Genomic DNA, 18,770 nt, shown 5'->3' with positions numbered 1-18,770 from the left:
TTTGTTCTATTTTTGTGAAAAATGCCATTGGAATTTTGATAGGGATTGCATTGAATCTATAGATTGCTTTGGGTAGTATGGACATTTTAACAGTATTAATTCTCCAATCCATGAGCATGGAATATATTTCCATTTATTTCTGTCTTCTTCAATTTCTTTCCTAAATATCTTCTAGTTTTCAGTATATACATATGTTGTTGTCATGCCCTCTTTTTTTTTTTTTTTTTTTTTTTTTTTGCGGTACGCGGGCCTCTCACTGTTGTGGCCTCTCCCGTTGTGCAGCACAGGCTCCGGATGCGCAGGCTCAGCGGCCATGGCTCACGGGCCCAGCTGCTCCGCAACACGTGGGATCTTCCCGGACCGGGGCACGAACCCGTGTCCCCTGCATCGGCAGGCGGACTCTCAACCACTGCGCCACCAGGGAAGCCCGTCATGCCCTCTTTATGCCTTGAGCATCACATTTGAACTAAATCTTAAACTGGCAGTGTATAGGACAAAAATAATTTGCAGAAGTAATTTGTTTCAAGCTATGGTTTTTATAAAATATGTCTATATTTAGTTATTAATTAATAACAAACATTTAAAAATCAGAAGAGTCCACAGAAAATTCTACAGCTCTAGATTCTCTGAGAAAATAAAATCTGGCCACCTGGGTCTGAATTGGGCAACAATCAGCTGAAAATATGTAGACACATCCCTATTTAGACACGGTACTTGCAGCACCAACCTTTTTTTTTTAGGTCCTGCTTTTTTAGTTATTCAAATCACCAGCCTCGCTCCTTGAGTTAACAGCCCTGACTCAGACTAGTAATGAAAAATCACAGAGTTTATCACTGCATCTTACAAACACTCCCATAAATTCTTTCATTTCATCCTTGCCATAAAAAAAAAATGGCACTATTTAGTCCTAATTCTAAATAATAGGTTCTGTTACTACCATTTTATAGCTAAAGAGACTAGGTTTTGGAATGAGGATGTGACTTACCAAGGTCATAGCTCTACTACTTAGCAGCAAAGTTGGGATTCAATCCCTACTTTCTGACCCCAAGTCCAGTGTGCTTTGCTTTCCCCCTACAGCAGAGAAGACCATGTCCCAATATAACACCACAAATCATAAGGTCACAAAAGGACATGTGAACGTCCTTTTTGAAAAGAGATTCATGCATTCCCCTGGCTGTGACTCATTTGCACCTAGGTTGTATACTTATTCTGTCAGGTCAATCAAACAGATAAAAAAACAAAAATTTGAGTCACACTCAAGTAAGCTTGACCATGACCTTTCCAATCAATTATACCTATTAAGTTTTAGATGGACCGCTTTTCTGACACTGAGGTTGGTTCAACAACCACATATAAACAAACCACAGCACATGTTCTCCCACCCCTACAGATTTTGATTATAGTCTAGGAGACCAGACAAGCACACTTTTAAACAATCAGAAAAATAAAAAAATGTTACTGTGTATGATAAAAACCTCAGTTGTGTGGACCTCCATGGAGAAGAGCTAGCTATTGGAGTCCAGGAAACATTGAGACACTTAAAACTTAATGATTTATTCTGTAGTCTCTATATCCTATAAAATTATGACCTTTGATAAAACCACTGGGAAAAGAAAAGGAACCAGAAGCATCTTAGAAACGCCATGAATAATGCTTCCCTGTGAATGATCTTTCTGGTGTCACTGCTGCAAACTCAGCCAAACGACAGGTTTTCCTAAGGGGTAAAGAATAACCCCATCCCTGCAACCATGCAGCAAGAACAAACTGTAAAAAATGAACAGATAAGCTCAGACAGACAAGAGTGCTGCCTGAGTAGGGTGGCAGCCTGCTTGAGCAGAATGAGAGGAAAGAAAGCAGGCCAAGTGTTAGAAGCAGCAACAATTGAACAAATGCAAAGTCCAGAGGTCATTGTGGCCTTAAATTATGGCCTCAAATTTTGGGATACTCCTCCCTGTGTTCACTTCCCTTGAAGTTAACAGGCTTGTGACTACTTTAGCCAACAGAGCATGGCAGAAAGCATGCTGTGTGACTTCCAAGGCTGGGTCATAATGTCCATGCTCAAACACTTATTCCTGAAGTCCTGAGCTGCCATGCTGGGTGGATCTCATGTGGGTTCTCTAGATGAGAGTAAGCTGAGCCCAGCCTTCCTGCCATTCCAGCCCAGGTAGCCAGTGTGCGAGTGAAGAAGTTTCCAGATAAATCTAATCATTCAAATCACTCCTAACCACTTGAGTCTTCCCAGCTGAGGCCCCAGACATCATGGGGCAAAGAAAACCCTTCCTCTGCAAATTCTGATCAATGAAATCTGAAAGCAAATTAACATGGCTGTCTCTTAAGTCACTAAGTTCTGAGGCTCTTTGCTATGCCACAATAATCAGAGCAGAGGGTAAAAATAAAAGGCAAAATGGGGTAGAAAAAGGAAAGTTTAACACAGAGATGGTGCAGGAAGTAGAATTAAGCATGACCAGAGAATGCAGAAATGTAAAAGGGAAAAATCAATGGTAAGAAAAAGCATTACTGTCCAAAGACTATTAGTCTATGCTGCAAACCCAATTCTGAGTGCCAGCAACACATATAAAATACTATAATTACTTTCATTCGTGACAGTACGAGATTATTCTTCATGAAACTGCCAACCAGCCATTTACATTTTTCCTTCAATATAAACGAAACAGCTTTATCTTTTGCCAGATTCAGTCTATCTGGCCCCTCTTCAGCCTGCAGCATCAATCTCACTAAGCCTTGGGCACATGATACCCAAGGCATCGGCTTATCACACGGGGAGGAAGGTGTTGTTTCAGGTGATCCCCTGTGTCCCAGAGCTACCCTACACCTTGAGGGCTGAGTCCATCTAACATCATTTTCTGAACTCCAGCTCAGAAAAACTGCCCTTATGTCTTTGACCTCAACACCGGGCTGAGATATTGACACCATTTTCACCTGCCTGAGCTGGACTCTGCCTCCCTTGAACTCCCTGCCGGCATCTTATTGCACCAGGCATACTGTCTGACTTGGATGCTTCCATAGAGGCAGACAAGAGCCCCCCACCCCATCCCTTTGAATGTCTGCATAGGGAACAACTGGCAACCTGACTTTGGGTAATTGCCCTGAAACTCAGTTCTCCAAGCCCCAGTACCAGCTTTCTCTCACTCCACAGTGGCCCAGCCTGCCTTGCAGCTAAGCCCACCTGAGTTGTGACAACTTTTGCCAAAAGTGCACCATTTTGACAATAGACAAAACATCACCCACCTGGATACCTTGTGAAACCTCTTTTCCTTTAAGCACTCCCTCCCATGATTCCCCAAACACCACTGAGCAAGGTCAGAAATATATGCAGCTCAGTGCTTCCTGGATTTACTTGTGATATCCTGCAAAGCAAACCCTTCTCTGTGGAGCTGTTTGTCTAAGTGGGGCATTTAAGTTCAAATTGCCAGTTAATACCTGGGGAGCTGAACCCCAGCTTACTCAGCTCTGAGACTAGAAGAAAGACTTAATGGACCTCAAAGTCTCACAGGTTGGCCGTTTAAGCAGAAATTTCCAAATTTTCCAAAGGAACGGCTTTCCTGCTTCAGTTGCTAGAAGGGGAAACAGGGCTGGAGGATGACAGCCTACTGACCCCCCTGCCAAGAAAACTCAGTTTCAAAGTTAGGGAACTCGACCTCAAGGGTCACAAGAGTCAGTAGATACATCCCATCAGCCAACGATAAGCATCAGAGAAACACCCAACAATGGACTCATTCTTTCTCCCAGAAAGAGGGAAGCAGGAGCAGATCTGAAAGGACGGGAGAAGTTCCGAGCCTTGATTGAGCCCCATTGTTGAGCTGTTTGGGAAGATTGCACAGCTGGGCTAAGTGTTGTATTCAGCAATGCACATGATGGATGGCGCTTTTGTGCCAGGGACACTCCAGTGAGCACGGAGCCTTAGACAGCTAAGAAAATTAAAGACTTTTCAGGCTCTTTCACAACACACCTGATTTCTGTATTAAATTTGAGGGTGGATGGGCATTGTGTTGGGTAATTGCCAGCCCTGAATGTCACCATAGATGACAGGCTCACTCTGATCTTCTCAGACAATGGGGGAAATCTGGCTCTCCTGATATTTAGGCAGCCCCAGGCATTAGTGATAGTACTTAGAAGAGAATGACAGGGTTCCGGTCCTATTAACTTCCAACTCCACCTCACCTTGTATTCAAAAGAGGATCCATGTGCTTCTGACTCCAAGTCACAGGACTGGCAGGGAAGCCACCTGGTTTGACAGCAGAACTCTCCTCACGGAGGAAGCATCAAGCACCTGGCAGGGAAGAGGGAGAGAGGTGAGTCTGGTATGTCCCTGGAGCTCACACTGTCACATCCATAGGATATAGATAATCACATTCTAATCAGGCTGAAGGCTCTTTGATAGGAAACTAGAGACATTCTCAGCGGTTAGCGTGGCAGGCTGGTTATTACGGCAGTGGCCTGTCTGTGGCAATTCAACCCCAGTGTAGTCCCAGAGAGATCTGTGTGTTAGGCAAGGCACTAGGTCGTTTATACACATTAGGTAACTCAATTTCTTGAACTCGTCACAATAACCCAATTTACAGAGAAAGACACTGAGGTTCTGAGAAGTTCAGTGCCATGCTCAAGGTCACACAGCTACTTACAGAGGTGGTACTCAAATCTCGGCCTCTTCAACCCCTCAATGGTGTTTGGTTTACATAAGAAATTAAAGGAAGATGGTGGTGCTCAGCTCTTGCCTGGGCTCAAGACTACAGGGCAGTCCACTGAAGACACAGATCTGGAGACTTCCCTGGCAGCCCAGCGGTTAAAACTCTGCCTTCCAATGCAGGGGGAGTGGGTTCCATCCCTAGTCAGGGAACTAAGGTCCCACATGCTGCGGGGTGCTGCCAAAATTTTTTAAATCAAATGATAAGAGACAAACCTGGAGTGAGGAAGTCAGGAGCCAGGCAGAAAAAGTTCAGCCTGGTGGCAATTCTCCAGGGAGGCCAAAACCCGAAGCTCCTGCAGGTCCCCTGTGGCCCCATTTCACTCTGACACAAAAGATATCACAGTGTGGAGAGCAAGTATCTCAACTCCCCTCTCATCCTCTGTAACACCTTCTGCAACGTGGTGCATTGCAAGATGGGATCCTCCTTGGCTCAGAGACCTCCCCATTGCCATTGTGAGCCTTCCGAACACAGTTTCTAGTACCTGAATGAAGGGGGCTAAAGCCAGGAGGTAGAGACTGGAATCTGCTCACTATTTGCCTTGGAAAACAGGCATTCATAGAAATCCCTCAAGGGCATCATCTCTCCTCTCACCTTTGCCCTTGGCTGTCCCAAATCAGTATCACTAATCCTATTGGATCAGGACCCTACTCTTATGACCTCATTTAAGCACTCTGTGAAGGACCTATTTCCAAATACAGTCACATTGGAAGATTAGTGAATTTATGATACATGAATTTAAGGGGACCCATTTCAGTCTATAATTGGGGTTATGATTATCTGGATACACCTAGTGTTTGCTATTTCCCACCTGAAATGACCATGACACCGGGGGAAGGTGAGGCTTAGCCCCCAGGAGGCTGTTGTTACCATCGTGTGTGCTGGGTGATGCTGAGACAGAAGTAGCCGCCGCATCCAAAACAGATACCGTGAGCCTCCTAGGATGGGCCTACTGGTCCGGACCTACTGTATTTTGTCATCATGTGTCCAACACCATTGTCTACACGCAACATGGCCTTCACTGAGGGTCAGGACTGGCGACGCCCTAGTTGGCAGCACCATCAGAGGTGCTGGACAGGCCCTGGCAAGGCTTCGCCCAGAATGATGAGTTGCTGGCACTGCTGCAGGAATCTATTTTGCTTACAGGACAAGAGGGCCATGAGCCACACGCAGTGGTAGAAGTCAAGGACAGTCTTGGCTTCTCCAGTTACGTCCACAGATGGCAGCAGCAAGGTGATGAAGGCAAGCTTCCGGACCTCCAAAACAGACACATGGGAGTGGCACCTCCTCAGGGTTTCCTGATGGAAGCTGTGGGTGGCATGGGCAGGAGAAGTAGTGCCCCTCACAGGGCAGCACCAGTCTGCACTCTTCTTCCCAAGCCAGTTCCCTGGCAGCATTGCTGGGACACGCAGGACTGGCACTGTTCAGAGACACTGAGCCAAGAGAGACCTCCTTTCTTGCATCTAAACACACTACAGCTGCCCAAAGTGGGAGCCATGGAAACCAGAGGCAAAGGAATCTCAGCCACAGTGAAATGTTCCTGTGGGCAAAGGGCCCCACAGAAAGGGTAGGTAAGCCAGATGATGGTGACATCAACATCTTTGTCACCTTCCTCCTCCCTCTCATCTTCTCGACCTTGTAGTTAAGAGCAGGGACTCTTGACTGTGTGAGTTTGAGCGTCAGCTCTAACTCTATAGCTGAGTGAACAGCAGAAGGTATATAACTCTGCCTCAGCTTCCTTATCTATAAAATGGAGCTGATAATAGAGCCTAAGTCGTAGGTTTGTTGTGAGGGCCAAATGAATTAACACAGCACTCAGTAAGCAGTCATTATTATTGTATTTCCTACCATGGACAGAGCTAACGTATTTAGGACAGTGTGTATTAAGCACTCTGCTGAGGGCTGTGTAAAGTAATCTTTCTTTTTTAACCTATTATTGATCAACCAATGGCTAGATAAAAATAGAAAGATAAATAGATGTACATATATATTTATATGTATATATATCTAAATATAGATTAGATAGATGCATATATGTGTGTATATATTGATATCCATAAATATATAGAAAGAAAGAAAGGTGAAAAACACGACACTCAAAGATATTAAGATGGTCCAAAGTTACTCAAATATCAGGGCAAAGCTTGAAACCCACATCTGTCTGACTCTGAAGCTGGAATTTTTCACCACAATGAACAGGAATCTGCTCCCTTCCTTCATGGCTTGGACAGCAACTCAGTGTCCCAGGATGGGCAGGGCCTGTCCCCATTCATGGTCACCAGTGCTCAGATGTTCATGGACACAGGACTTCTGCGGGAACGGGAGGGCCCAGTTGCCATGAAGCCTTGTTATCCTTGCACAGCCAGCCCTTCTGGAAACAAGAGGTATCATACCAGCGATGCTAATACAAACCACAGCCACATTCTGAAGGGAGAACTTCCTGCACATCCTGGCACATGGCAGTGACAGAGGAGCAACACGGACAGTAAACACACAAGGCCTCCCTTTCTCCTTCAACTGCCAGTATCTGTGTCAACTCTCCAGCACCAGGGCCTCTGTCTGCTCTTAACCTTGTCATCTAAGTACTTAGAGTAAAATTGGAAATTCAGGGAGATGGGACAGGACCAATGATCCGGGGATGAGGGAGGTTAGAAGGTTGCTATGTTAGTTAGAGTAGGTTAAGCGCTTTCACAAATAACCCCCAAATCTCAGTAGCTTAATGCAACAAAAGGTTTTCTTCTTGCCCACATCACAAGCCACACTGAGCTGGCAAGGGAAGAAGAATGAGGAAGCACCTCAGTGAGGTGCTTCGGGGACCTGGGCACCTTCCATTTAGTTGCTCCTCTATCTCCTGGACGCCTTGGAACCCTCTAGCCTTTGGAGCTCTGCACTGGATCTTCTGCATCTGTCTGTCCAACAAGGCAAGAGTGAGCAGTCTGGAGTTTCTATCACACAGGAGGTATTTTAGATGCAGGGCCTGGAAATGGCACCCATCACTTCCACCCACATCTCACTTGCCAAAACTCTCACCTAACTTCAAGGGGGACTGAGAAATATATTCAAGCCGTGTGTCCCGGGGTGGGCTGGGGGAGGAAAGAAAGAAAGAAATGGAGTTTGTTCAAACCTAAGATTTTCTGCTACAGTTTCCATTTCTTTCAGTAATTGCTGACCATGCATAATTTAAAAGGCGGCAGGCACTAACTTCTCCAACCTCAATACCACTTGGCACAGACCAAAGTGCCCACCGTCTTGGAGTTGTGACACGAACAAAAACAAAAGGAGACAAATCATTCAGTATTGTACTCAGCCCCTCTGGATCCTGTCAAGTTCAGGAATGAGAAGGGCCTTGATGTAGGTTCCTATTACACATCCAAGGCATTTGGATGTGGGTGCAGCCACACTCAGGCACTCTGCAAAGGGAGGTTCACCTAGAAGACATTGCCATCGTTCACATCCCCTCCCTTCCCCCTGCACTCTGCAGTCCTTGGACAGAGCTGGGCTGTCTCAGCATCCCGAGGTGGCATGAACCCTCAATGAGACCAGCTGCTTGAGGGCTCTGGAGCCAAAAAGAGACGAGCAGCCTTCAAAGTGCTGCTATTCTCCTGTGGCAAGTGCAGCAGCCAGTAGGGTTGCAGCAAACCCACTATTAGGTCTCTGATTCTTCTGCAAGCATTTTTTGAACCAGTTATGTGCCAGGCCCATGAGTCATCAGCAGGATCCAAACAAATAAATAAACAAGAAACTATCAGAAGAAAGCTCCTGCCCTGGCAGAACCTATGGTCTGTTGGGAGTGTACCAGAAAATAAGCAAATACGACTCGATGTGATCCCTGCTGTGACGGGGGAGGGAAAATATGCCTCTAGAGCTCTGAAGCGGTACCTAAGCCAGCCCTCAAGGACTAGGGAAGGCTCTCCCGCTCAAGTAATGTCTAAGCTGAGACCCACGGTATGAGAAGAAGCTACTCGCCCAGATGAAGAGGAGCAGAGCTGTCTGATCAGACAGTGCACAGAGGATGAGCAGTGAGGAAAGACCAGGTCATTTTGAGAGTCTGAAGAAGAGTTTGAGAGGGAAAGGAGAAAACTCGGGAAAGACATACAGAATCATGCAGTCTCCTTCAGGCATTATCCAAAAGACTAATGGGCAGGCCCTGAAAAATTTAAAGGATGAAGACATGGTCAGATTTGTGTTGTAGGAAAATCATCTTCTGGTGACTTTAGGAAGGTCAAGGAGAGAGTGTGTGGGTGAAAGAAAAAGAACAATGCAGCAGAGGAAAGGGCAGCAGGCATGGCGGGGGGGGGGGTCGCGCCACTCCCAAAGGCCCACGTTCTAGCAGGACCATCGATGGGTCCCCAGAGATGCTGCAGTAACAGCAGGATGGAGTGTGGCCAGGGCCATGGCCACATGTGCTCGGGAGCTGCATCCAGTGCAACCAGGATCCTGCCTGCCCTTGTCTCAGGGTGCCAGGGTGTTCCCTTCCCCAGGTGTCCCCTGTGGGACAAGGCCACATCCTGAGCATCAGCAGCCTCAGCGCTTGGTGAGTCAACCTCACATTTCATCCCACAAACCATGTCTGGGGATGTGAGAGCGAGCAGGCCCTGTGCCTCATTTTCCAGAAGAAGCCCTACAATAGGACAACTTCCCAAGGATACAGGCAGTGTCACTGCCCAGGTCCAGTGGGTGCCCTTCCCCCACTGCTGGTGGGCTCCTGCGTGGCCTGCTTGCAGTGGGCACTGCCAGACCAGCATCCTTGTGGGCACGGGTAAAGGGAGGAATAAAGTGGTAAACAGAGGAAGAGTGGCCCCTGCTATGTGATCTTTAGGCAGAGGTGCTGGATGGAGCAGGTAAAGGGGCAGAGGGCAGCCCACCAGGAGAGGAGTGGCCTGTCTCTGCAGACTCCTGCGATGCTATTTCACAGGCCCTCCCCTGGGCTTCCTGCCTCTATACTCAGGCGTGGCTCTGAGGACCTCCCAAGAGGCCCACAAGGGCAAGGCCTTGGGTAGACTTTGACGATCTCCCCAGGCAGGCAGCACAGGCAGCAGCCAAGGACCGATGCTGCTGCCCTGCCAGGCGGTCAGCCTCGTGGAGGGGCACATGCAATCCAGCCAAGTTCACTGTGAATGGGGATGTGAGGGTGGAGTCAGGATTCCCTGAATCTCAAGGCCTGCTGGTGTGTCTTTGGCTCTATCTTGCTACTGCCTTTGATTCCACTTTCTGTCTCTTTACCCTCAAGAAACACATCCCCACTGTTTTTCTTTTTCCTCAGCTGAGTCCTATCAGATGAGCTCATCCACCCTCTCTAAAGGCTTCCCTGTTTCTGGGACAGTTCATGTGCTTCTCCTGGGTGGGTGGCTCCTATTTCCATCATTTTCTTCCCAGGGGAAGGTGAGAATTCCTGTCATGAGCCCACTCCTCCCCCAGCACAACAATAGTTACCCTAAATAACAACTTATTCATAACTGAGATGATTAGGATTAAAGGATGAAGTGTTCTTATTTGTATCAAATTCCTCATTTTCTAGGTAGATTATCATTGCATTTTTATTTCATCTTTCACCCAGGAGTCATTTATGAAAGTTATTCCTTTATTTCATTTATTATGGACTTTTAAAATTCTATCATATCCCAGTCAGAAAATGTGACTTGGGCCATTTTATACTCTTGGGAACATACGGAGATTTTCCTGGCAGTGTGTACTATCATCCACTTTTGAATCTTTGATTTGATCTATCTCCTAGCCAGCTGAAATACATCTTATAGCAGTTTCCGGGAAGAATAAGAAAGTGGCATACTTTCTAAACCATTGCATTCCTGAAAGTGTCTTTTTACGGCTTCACACATGAATGACAATTTAGCTGAATGTAAAATTCTTGGGTCATCACCTTCTTCATTTAAACCTCTGGAGATGATGTTTCTGTGCTGGAGTGAAATACAAGGGGAGCGGATGTTTCTTACTTTGTAGGTACTCTCTTCTTCTGTTGAGATGCTTGCAAGAATTTTTTTTTTGAAGTCCTCTCAATCATTCTCTCCTTTTATCCTCTAAGGCACACAGGGACACCTCAGAGGAGGTAAGACACCATGCGGAGAGATGAGGGTGGTGCTGATGGAAGTCCTGTGATTTCTGGGAAGCGTTCTCCACAGGATGCAGAGGAGACCGCACTTTCTACAGTAATTTCACAAACCAAGCTACACCAGATATGAACAACAAGCACTATCACTCAGTCATGTGCTCCTGCGCTCTCATTTCCCTTCCATGGGCAGAGCTTTATTATAAATCAATAGGATTTCTACAGCGAGGGCAAAAGGTACATGTGTGGGATTGAAGAAACAGTAAGTTGAACCTTGAAAAGAATTTTCTTCATTATATGATATTTCTTTCCTCGGGGCCCCTTGTCTCAATGATAGGTGCTGCTGTTCTCATGCCCTACTTCCCTCTGAATGTTGCCTCTGTCCTTGCCTGAATCCAGCAGGTTCGATGCCCTGTAACAGATCTGTTGGTACCCTGAGCCATTCCCCTCACCCCAAGTCTTAATACTACAAGGCAACAGGACTATACTCTAGGACCTAGAATGTATATCCCAGGAAGACAATCAGAAGAGAAAAAGGCATAATGCTGGTGGAGAGGGTCCTGCTAAAAGTGGGACTGGTCTCAAGATGCTGGGCAATAGAATCTTCCTATGGATGTAGGGATGTGAGAGCAAGCAAGACATCTGCTTCATTTTCCAGAAGGCGCCCTATGGGAGGACACCCTCCAGGGAAACCACTGTCCAGCTCCCATAGGTGCCCTTCCCCCCACTGACTTGTGAATGCTGTACAGTGCAGTCCTGTGAAAATACATATGGTGGCCCCTGCTACAGGAAGCCCCCATACCCAGAGAGGTAAGTTAAAGCAGACCTGGAATTGCTACATGGCATGTTTAGGCTGAGAAACTAGGGTGAAAACCTTAACTTCTCAGTTAATATCTGTTGTGGCCCGAATGTGTGTGCTCCCCCCAACACACACATAAAATTCCTATGTTGAAATCTGATCCACAGTGTGATGGTGTTTGGACGTTTGGGAGGGAATTAGGTCATAATGGTGGAGCCCCCATGATGTGATTGGTGCCCATATAAGGAGGTGAAGAGGCCAGCACTCTGCTCTCCACCATGTGAGGACACAGCAAAGAAGGAGGTCATCTATAAACTAGGAAGTGAGCCCTCACCAGACACTGAATCTGCCAGAGCCTTGATCTTGGACTTCCCAGCCTCCAGAACTATGAGAAATCAATTTCTGTTCTTTAAGCCACCCAATCTATGGTATTTTTGTTGTAGCAGCCCAAGGTGAGACAATATCTCAATATATTATCTTGCCATACACTTGTGACCAGAAAGCATTGCTCTGAGATATGAGTATAGGGAGATGTGCTCCTAAAATTCATCTATTCCTAAGTGCTTCCAGAAACACTAGACTTAAGAGATACTCATCAGAAAAATGGCTTAGTTATCAAATGAGTTTTAGTTGGGAAAACCTCTCGTAGAAACTTACAGTGCACATTAATGTTTTAAAAGCTCTGAAAAGGCCTGCAGAAAAGATTACCACTGAACTTTATTTAGCTCAGTGGTTCCCAAATTACTTGGCCACAAAGAATCCTTTCCAAGAAATACTTATTAACATCAGACAGAATGTGGCCCACATTTGGGAACATACTCTGCTAAGAAAACCTTGCAGATTGAAGGACTTGACACAATGCCTTCTGCCTCAGCAGGAAATTAACAAAAAAGGAAGCTTAGTATAATCGGTTCATTGAATGAACTGGACTCAGTAAGGTGTGAGAAGAAAGTAAACGTGTTCCTTCTCATCAGGTGTCCCTCCTCTTAAACTGCTCAGCCAAACCAAACTGGTCTGTCCCTGAATGAAATCTCAGCAGGTCTCAGAGCTACCTCAGTCATTCTCAAGTATTAATAAGTGGTCTCATGTTCAAGGGCAAAAATATCCTGTAAATTTAAATATCAAAACTTTGATCTCTCGTCCAATTTAAAACTTCTCTCTCCAAATCACCACAAGGAGGAGCAGAGAGAAAGCCTATAATGGGAAAGGAAGGGCAGTTGTAGTCTTTTTGCTTCACTTTTATATTTTTATATTTCTCTTAAGCATTCCCTCAGACTTTTCATTCTTCATCCATGCACTATGCTACTCCTGGCTCCTCTGACCTTGGGGAGGGGAAAAGAGCAGTGGGGGAAGGAAGGAATGTCAAAGTGTCTCATATGCCTGGTGCTTTCTCTGTTCCTCTCTTAATACCCTTAGCCATGCAGACACTTAAATACTGACCCTTTTGCCCTGTGGGGGCATTTTTTGGAGTTCTTCAAGAGACCCTCATCGCCTTCATACTTCTGGTATCAATACTGCCTCTTCTAGCTAACCGATAGGATGGTACCCTATGTACCTGGCATCTGACAGTCCACCAGGAAGGGGTCTTTCACCACCCCCCAGACCAGCCTCTTGGGTGAAGAACCTTTCAAGATCCCTGAGGTTTGTCTCATTTCCAAGGGACCTACATCTGCAGCTCATTGCCCCTCCTATTGCCCTGCACAGCATCAGAGGTAATCCCAGCAAGCCTCCCAGCTGTAAGCCTTTCAGCTATGACTTAGGTCTCAGTCTCCATGTTCTCCAAAATCCAGAACACATTTCATGCTCTCTCTGTGATTCTCCAAATCTCCTCCTCTCCCGACTTAATGATGGGGAAGAACTCCCCTTCACTCCTTCATGAGGAGTGGGTTACGCCCAGCTCATCAACTTCCCTGTGTAGGTCGGTTCCCTAGCAATAAACTCTGAAATGGAGTTTACATCTGGAAGGTTGATTGGGAAGCACAGGAAAGAGTGACTCCTGTAAAGAAGTGAAGGAAGGGGCAGGATTGGGCAAAAGGAGAAGTTGGACTTTCATACACTTGTATCAGCCCTTAGCTTATCCCCTAGGGTGCTCTGAAACTGTATGGCCCCTTCTCAGATTGGAGCAAGGGGGTCAAGTCTCTGTACCATGGCATCAGCCAGTCCTGGATGTAGACTTGCCCCCAAGGAGAGGACATAAACGTGGGCAAAGGCAACTCCCTCAGTCAAGGGGAATTCCCAGAGAAGGATGATGCTGTGAGTCACAGGAGCTAGCCCTCCCAGCAGCTGGCAGACTGAGTGCCTTGGTCCTGAAGGGTGGACCTGTGTGGTGCACCACAGCACAGCACCCACTACAGGGCTCCTACCGACTGTCAAAGATGAAGAAGCCCTATTTAATAAGCTGCTCCAGAAATGAGAGCTTGTTATTTTGTGTTATTTTGTTTTGTATTGTAGTTTGCCTTTTGCTGAGTGAAATGTCAAGTATTTGTTAAGCTAGTCAGTTAACAGCAGTGTGATCCCCAAGAGGGATGCAGTGAGTATCTGTTCTTTCCTAGCTCTGCCTTCACGGTCTGGGTCAAGCTCATGCCACTCTCCAGTCTTGGTTTCCTTAGCTGTAAATCAGGATGACAAAAACCACCCTACCTACCTCTGTTGACTATGGTAAGATACACATAGGATATCTGATACTCACAAAGCAAGGGCTTTGAAGTCTGCTAGAGAGAGGTTGAACCTTCTTCAAAGTACTAGCATGATATTAATAGAATCACTGAGCCTTTTCTGCTCAAGCTCCGTTAGAGCTTGGTGATCCCATTGTCCTCGGAAATAGCACTAATGAGAGAGATTCTGCAGAGTCAGTCTTCATCTCAGGTGAAATCGGATACCGCCTTAAGGGCTATGAGCAGAACATTTAGAGCTGCATGTCAGAGTAGGTCAGATGGCACAGCAATGCCACGCAACCCATCATAGAGGCTGTGGCACAGGGAGAGCTGGGATGGCGACCTAGTTCCAGCTCTGCCACTTACAAAGATGTGAGATTTGTACGTTACTCCCTAGGCTGGAATTTATTTTGCATCTGTAAAATAAAATCTTTGTCCCAGGGCAGGATTTGTCAAGCTCTTTCAGTAGCAGAACTCTGTTTTCAATTGGAAATTCTTTTCAAACCCTTATTATCTGAAAGTGTTGAATAGATTCCTCATAATGTTTAAATATAGGCTAATAACAGAAAACTTTCTCCAAATGCTGTAAAGTCTCCTAAAGCACATTAGTGCAATCACTGACTCAGAAAATGGTTCCTGTGTGACTACCATGTGCCAGGCACCATACTAGGCAGGATGTTAAAAAATGTGCTACAGGCTGAATGACCAATATGGTCCCTTCTAGAATTTACAGTCAATTGGGTGGACCAGACAATAGATGTGCAATTACACTGCAAAATGCTAAGTTCTCGGACGGCAGAATCTTAAAGCACATCAGAGATTTTAACCCAGCTTTGACAATGTGGGGAAGTCATGGTTGATGTTCCAGAGAAACTAGATCTGAAGGGTATGTTAGCACTGACTAGCTACTCAGAGAAGACTCTTCCTGGTAGAAAGCCTTGGTTTTCCAGAGGCCCAGAATTTAGAGAGAGACCCTTGTGAAGAGCTAAATAAAGAGTGGTTCCAATACAGAAGAGGAAAGGATCAAAGACAAAAGATGGGGCTATAGAATTAAGCACTGCCTAGACCACAAAAGGTCACTTGTGAAATACTAAGAAAACTGGATTTTATCAAAAGTGCCATGGGAAACCACTGACGGATTTTAAGCCAAGTTGAAGAATCATTAGTCTAGGTGACCTCTCGGGGTACCTCAAACACTACTACTTGCAATCACAGGTTTCATTAAGCTCAACCAATAAATTCCTGCACATTAATTGAGCCATTCAACAAATATTTGCTAAGTGTAATTAAAAGGTGATTATTTAAACCATAAAGACTTAGTGAAACATCTTTTTAAAAAAAAGATAAAAGGAAATCTATTTCTGGGAGAAAACCCAGTTTATATTCTCAAAGGACAGCATCACATCTCCAGTGGGGGAGAAATGGAAAGGAGAAGATTCAGAAGGGTACAGCCAAGGAGAAAAAGGAAGCTGCCACCTAAAACAATGTGGGTCAAAACTGAGATACTGAGAGACAAAACAGAACAGAAAATTGAGGGAGCAACAAAGTACGCAATGAGAAGTTTAATTGGGAAGCTGAACTCAGGGCAGCTAATAGGTGCCTTACCCTCCCACCAGAGCAGTTAGTAGGTGACAGAGTCTTTCCCCACAGACTAGACCAGAAAGTGTGGGCCCCTAGAAGAAGCTGGGTCGTGTCTCAGGTAGGCTTTAAACCTCAGAAGAGACAGTGAAAATCTTGTCCTCAAAAGACGAGCTATTAGCACCCCAACTTTGATTGACTTGTTGGTGTCTTAAAAACCCTACCTCTCAGCATTTATTCCCTTGTAAAGTAACTTCCCACATTGACTCAGTCTTGGCCATGTGACTGGCTTTGCCCAGTGGAACATTATCAGGGTTAATACAAACAGAGCCTTCTCCTCTTAGAATGTTCTCTTTTGAAACCCAGCTGCCATGTTGTAAGGAAATCCAGGCTACCCTACTGGGGAAAAGGTCCATGTGGAGAGGCTCTGGAGGATGACACCACATGGAGAGGGATAAGCTTCAGGGAAACAACATAGGTGTCCCTGCTGAATTCCCAGCTGAATGCAGCCACCTGGGCAACCCCAGATGGCACGGCATAGAGCAGGAACACAGCCTCGTCAACCCCAGAATCATAAAACAAAATAAAGTGTTGTCATTTCAAGCCACTAAATTTTCCAGTGGTTTGACATGTAGTAATATTGCTAAAAAGAAAGGGTAAATAAGGGGGCTGGAAGAATTGAACAATTGAGAATATACCTAAAAGTTCTAGTGTCAATCTAGTAGAAGTTCCAAACAGAGAATGCAGAGAGAATGGAGGGGATGAAGTAATCCAAGAAATAAAAATAAAATTTCTCAGGATTGAAAATGTTTATATTCAGACTAGAGGTTGTCGCCAATCGCTTAAAAGCAAGTTGAAAAGACACCTAGAACACAATGGTGTTGTTTTAAAACAACCAAGAATAAATATAAAACCACCAGAACTTCCACAAATTATTTTAAAATGTCACCCAGAGCAGAATATAAATCAGAGTGGCATTAGACTTCTCATTGGAAACATCGGATACCAAATTTTTTTAAAGACAAATCTTCAAAATTGTGAGGAAAATTATTTTGAACCTAAAATCCAATCTCCAGCCAAACTAATATTCAAGATGGAAGTAAAATATAGATACATCTGAACATACAAGAATTCATAAGTTTATCTCCTCACGAAACTTCTCTGAAAGAATTAAGTATACACTAGAAAAAAAAATGAACACAACTAGGAAAATGTGAGATGCAGAAACAAATGAAAACAAAGAAATCACTAAAACTTGTAGTTTAGTATAAATAACCATTGATTCAAAAAATTATTTTAAGTTAACAAATTACCGTCAGAAAACAAAATCCAAGACAATCTCCAAATGAAATGTGAGGCTGTAAAGGAGAAGAGAGAAATAAAAGCATGATAAAGGCAGGGGTGGCAGGAGATAAAGATTCTGAAGGACACAATGACAAAAGGGAGAAAGTGCCACTGTCCATATACCTCCATGTGCTGCGTTCTCTCCTCACTCACATTGGCTTGTTGGCCAGCTCTGTGCCTGACTGGCTGCACAAGCACCCAGACAACACAGTTGTGCTGACCCTCCATCATGTCAGATCTCTGATTTCCAATGACACAAAGACAGAAGATAATGATGACGTCACTCCCCCCGAAGACAGAGTTGGAGAGCCTACTCATCAAGCCTGCTAGTCACCCCTAAAATGAACATATTTCCCTGCAGCAACTTATAAATGTAAAATGACCACCACCCTCATGGCTCCAAGGTAGGAAGACAAATATATGGAGTGTGGCCCACTCTGGCCTGCTCTGCCCCCCAACCCACCATGATGTGGGCCTACAAATACAGGCAAATGAAATCTATGTAAATAAACCCTGTAGTAATCCCTAGTGAGTCCTGTCTCTCTGCTCTCAGATCGGTGTGTACTCAAATTAAAAAGCCCCAGAGAACAAGAAGCTGTCCACTGCAGAAACACCCAGCACTACCAAGCAGTAGCCAGAAGAAATTTAACTCCTCCGTACCCAGAGTGTCTAGGGAGTACAAATGTAATAACATCTCTAACGCGACTACAGATTGACTTGCAAATGTGCCTTGTCACAGCTCTGCACATTCCCCCTGGAATTCAGAGCTATTTCTTTGTGCTCTTGCCGAGTGTTCGCTCAGATATTGGCTCTATTCTCTGGGTTCCCAGTCAGACCCAGGCAGCAGTGTTGCAGCATTTCTGCCTTGACAGTGAGCAAAGCAAACATAAAGTCACTTGAATTAATCATGCTCATAACCTGATAGGCAGGTTACAATATCACACGTGAATGAGATGCTGTCATCCAGTCTGATGTTTCATCTGTGGTTCCCTCTGCCAGAGCCTGAGTGGCTGGGGTAGGAGAGAAGTGGATTCTCTCACTGATCAGCTTGATGCAGTAAACCTCCCTCTCAGGAGAGGTCTGAGTAATATGAGCAAAATGAAGGACCACATGCAGATGGTGTATTTCTCACACCAAAATCCAGGAGAAGCACTCTGTCAGTATCTTTATTATAATATTTCTTCCAATATCTTTATTATTTCAGGTAGTTGGAATCACACCATCCAACCTGGGAAGGTTGCTCTACCATTGACTAAGAGAGCATGGAACTTATTCCAGTGTCCCTAGCACTCTTTTTTTGTGTGTGGGGGGGGAGGAGGACAATGCCGTGCAGCTTGAGGGATCTTAGTTCCCCAACCAGGGATTGAAACTGGGGTCCCAGCAGTGAGGGCACCAAGTCCTAACCACTGGACCACCAGGGAATTCCTTTTATGACTCTTCTGGTAATGTGCAAAATAACCACCAGGAAGCATGAGTAAACAGGAACCAAAAGACTGACCACAGTCAGAAAGTTGTATTTAGAAACAACAAGGATGAAAAACAGAAGGAAAGACACTGAAGGAAACCCAGTACCTGAAATGGACCTCCCCCCAAAAATCAAGATTAAAAAGAAAAAAATGTTGTCA

The sequence above is a fragment of the Kogia breviceps genome, chromosome 2, assembly GCF_026419965.1.
Source record: "Kogia breviceps isolate mKogBre1 chromosome 2, mKogBre1 haplotype 1, whole genome shotgun sequence".
Classification (NCBI taxonomy): domain Eukaryota; kingdom Metazoa; phylum Chordata; class Mammalia; order Artiodactyla; family Physeteridae; genus Kogia; species Kogia breviceps.
The sequence above is the reverse complement of the archived record's forward strand: the minus strand, read 5'-3'. Positions refer to the sequence as shown.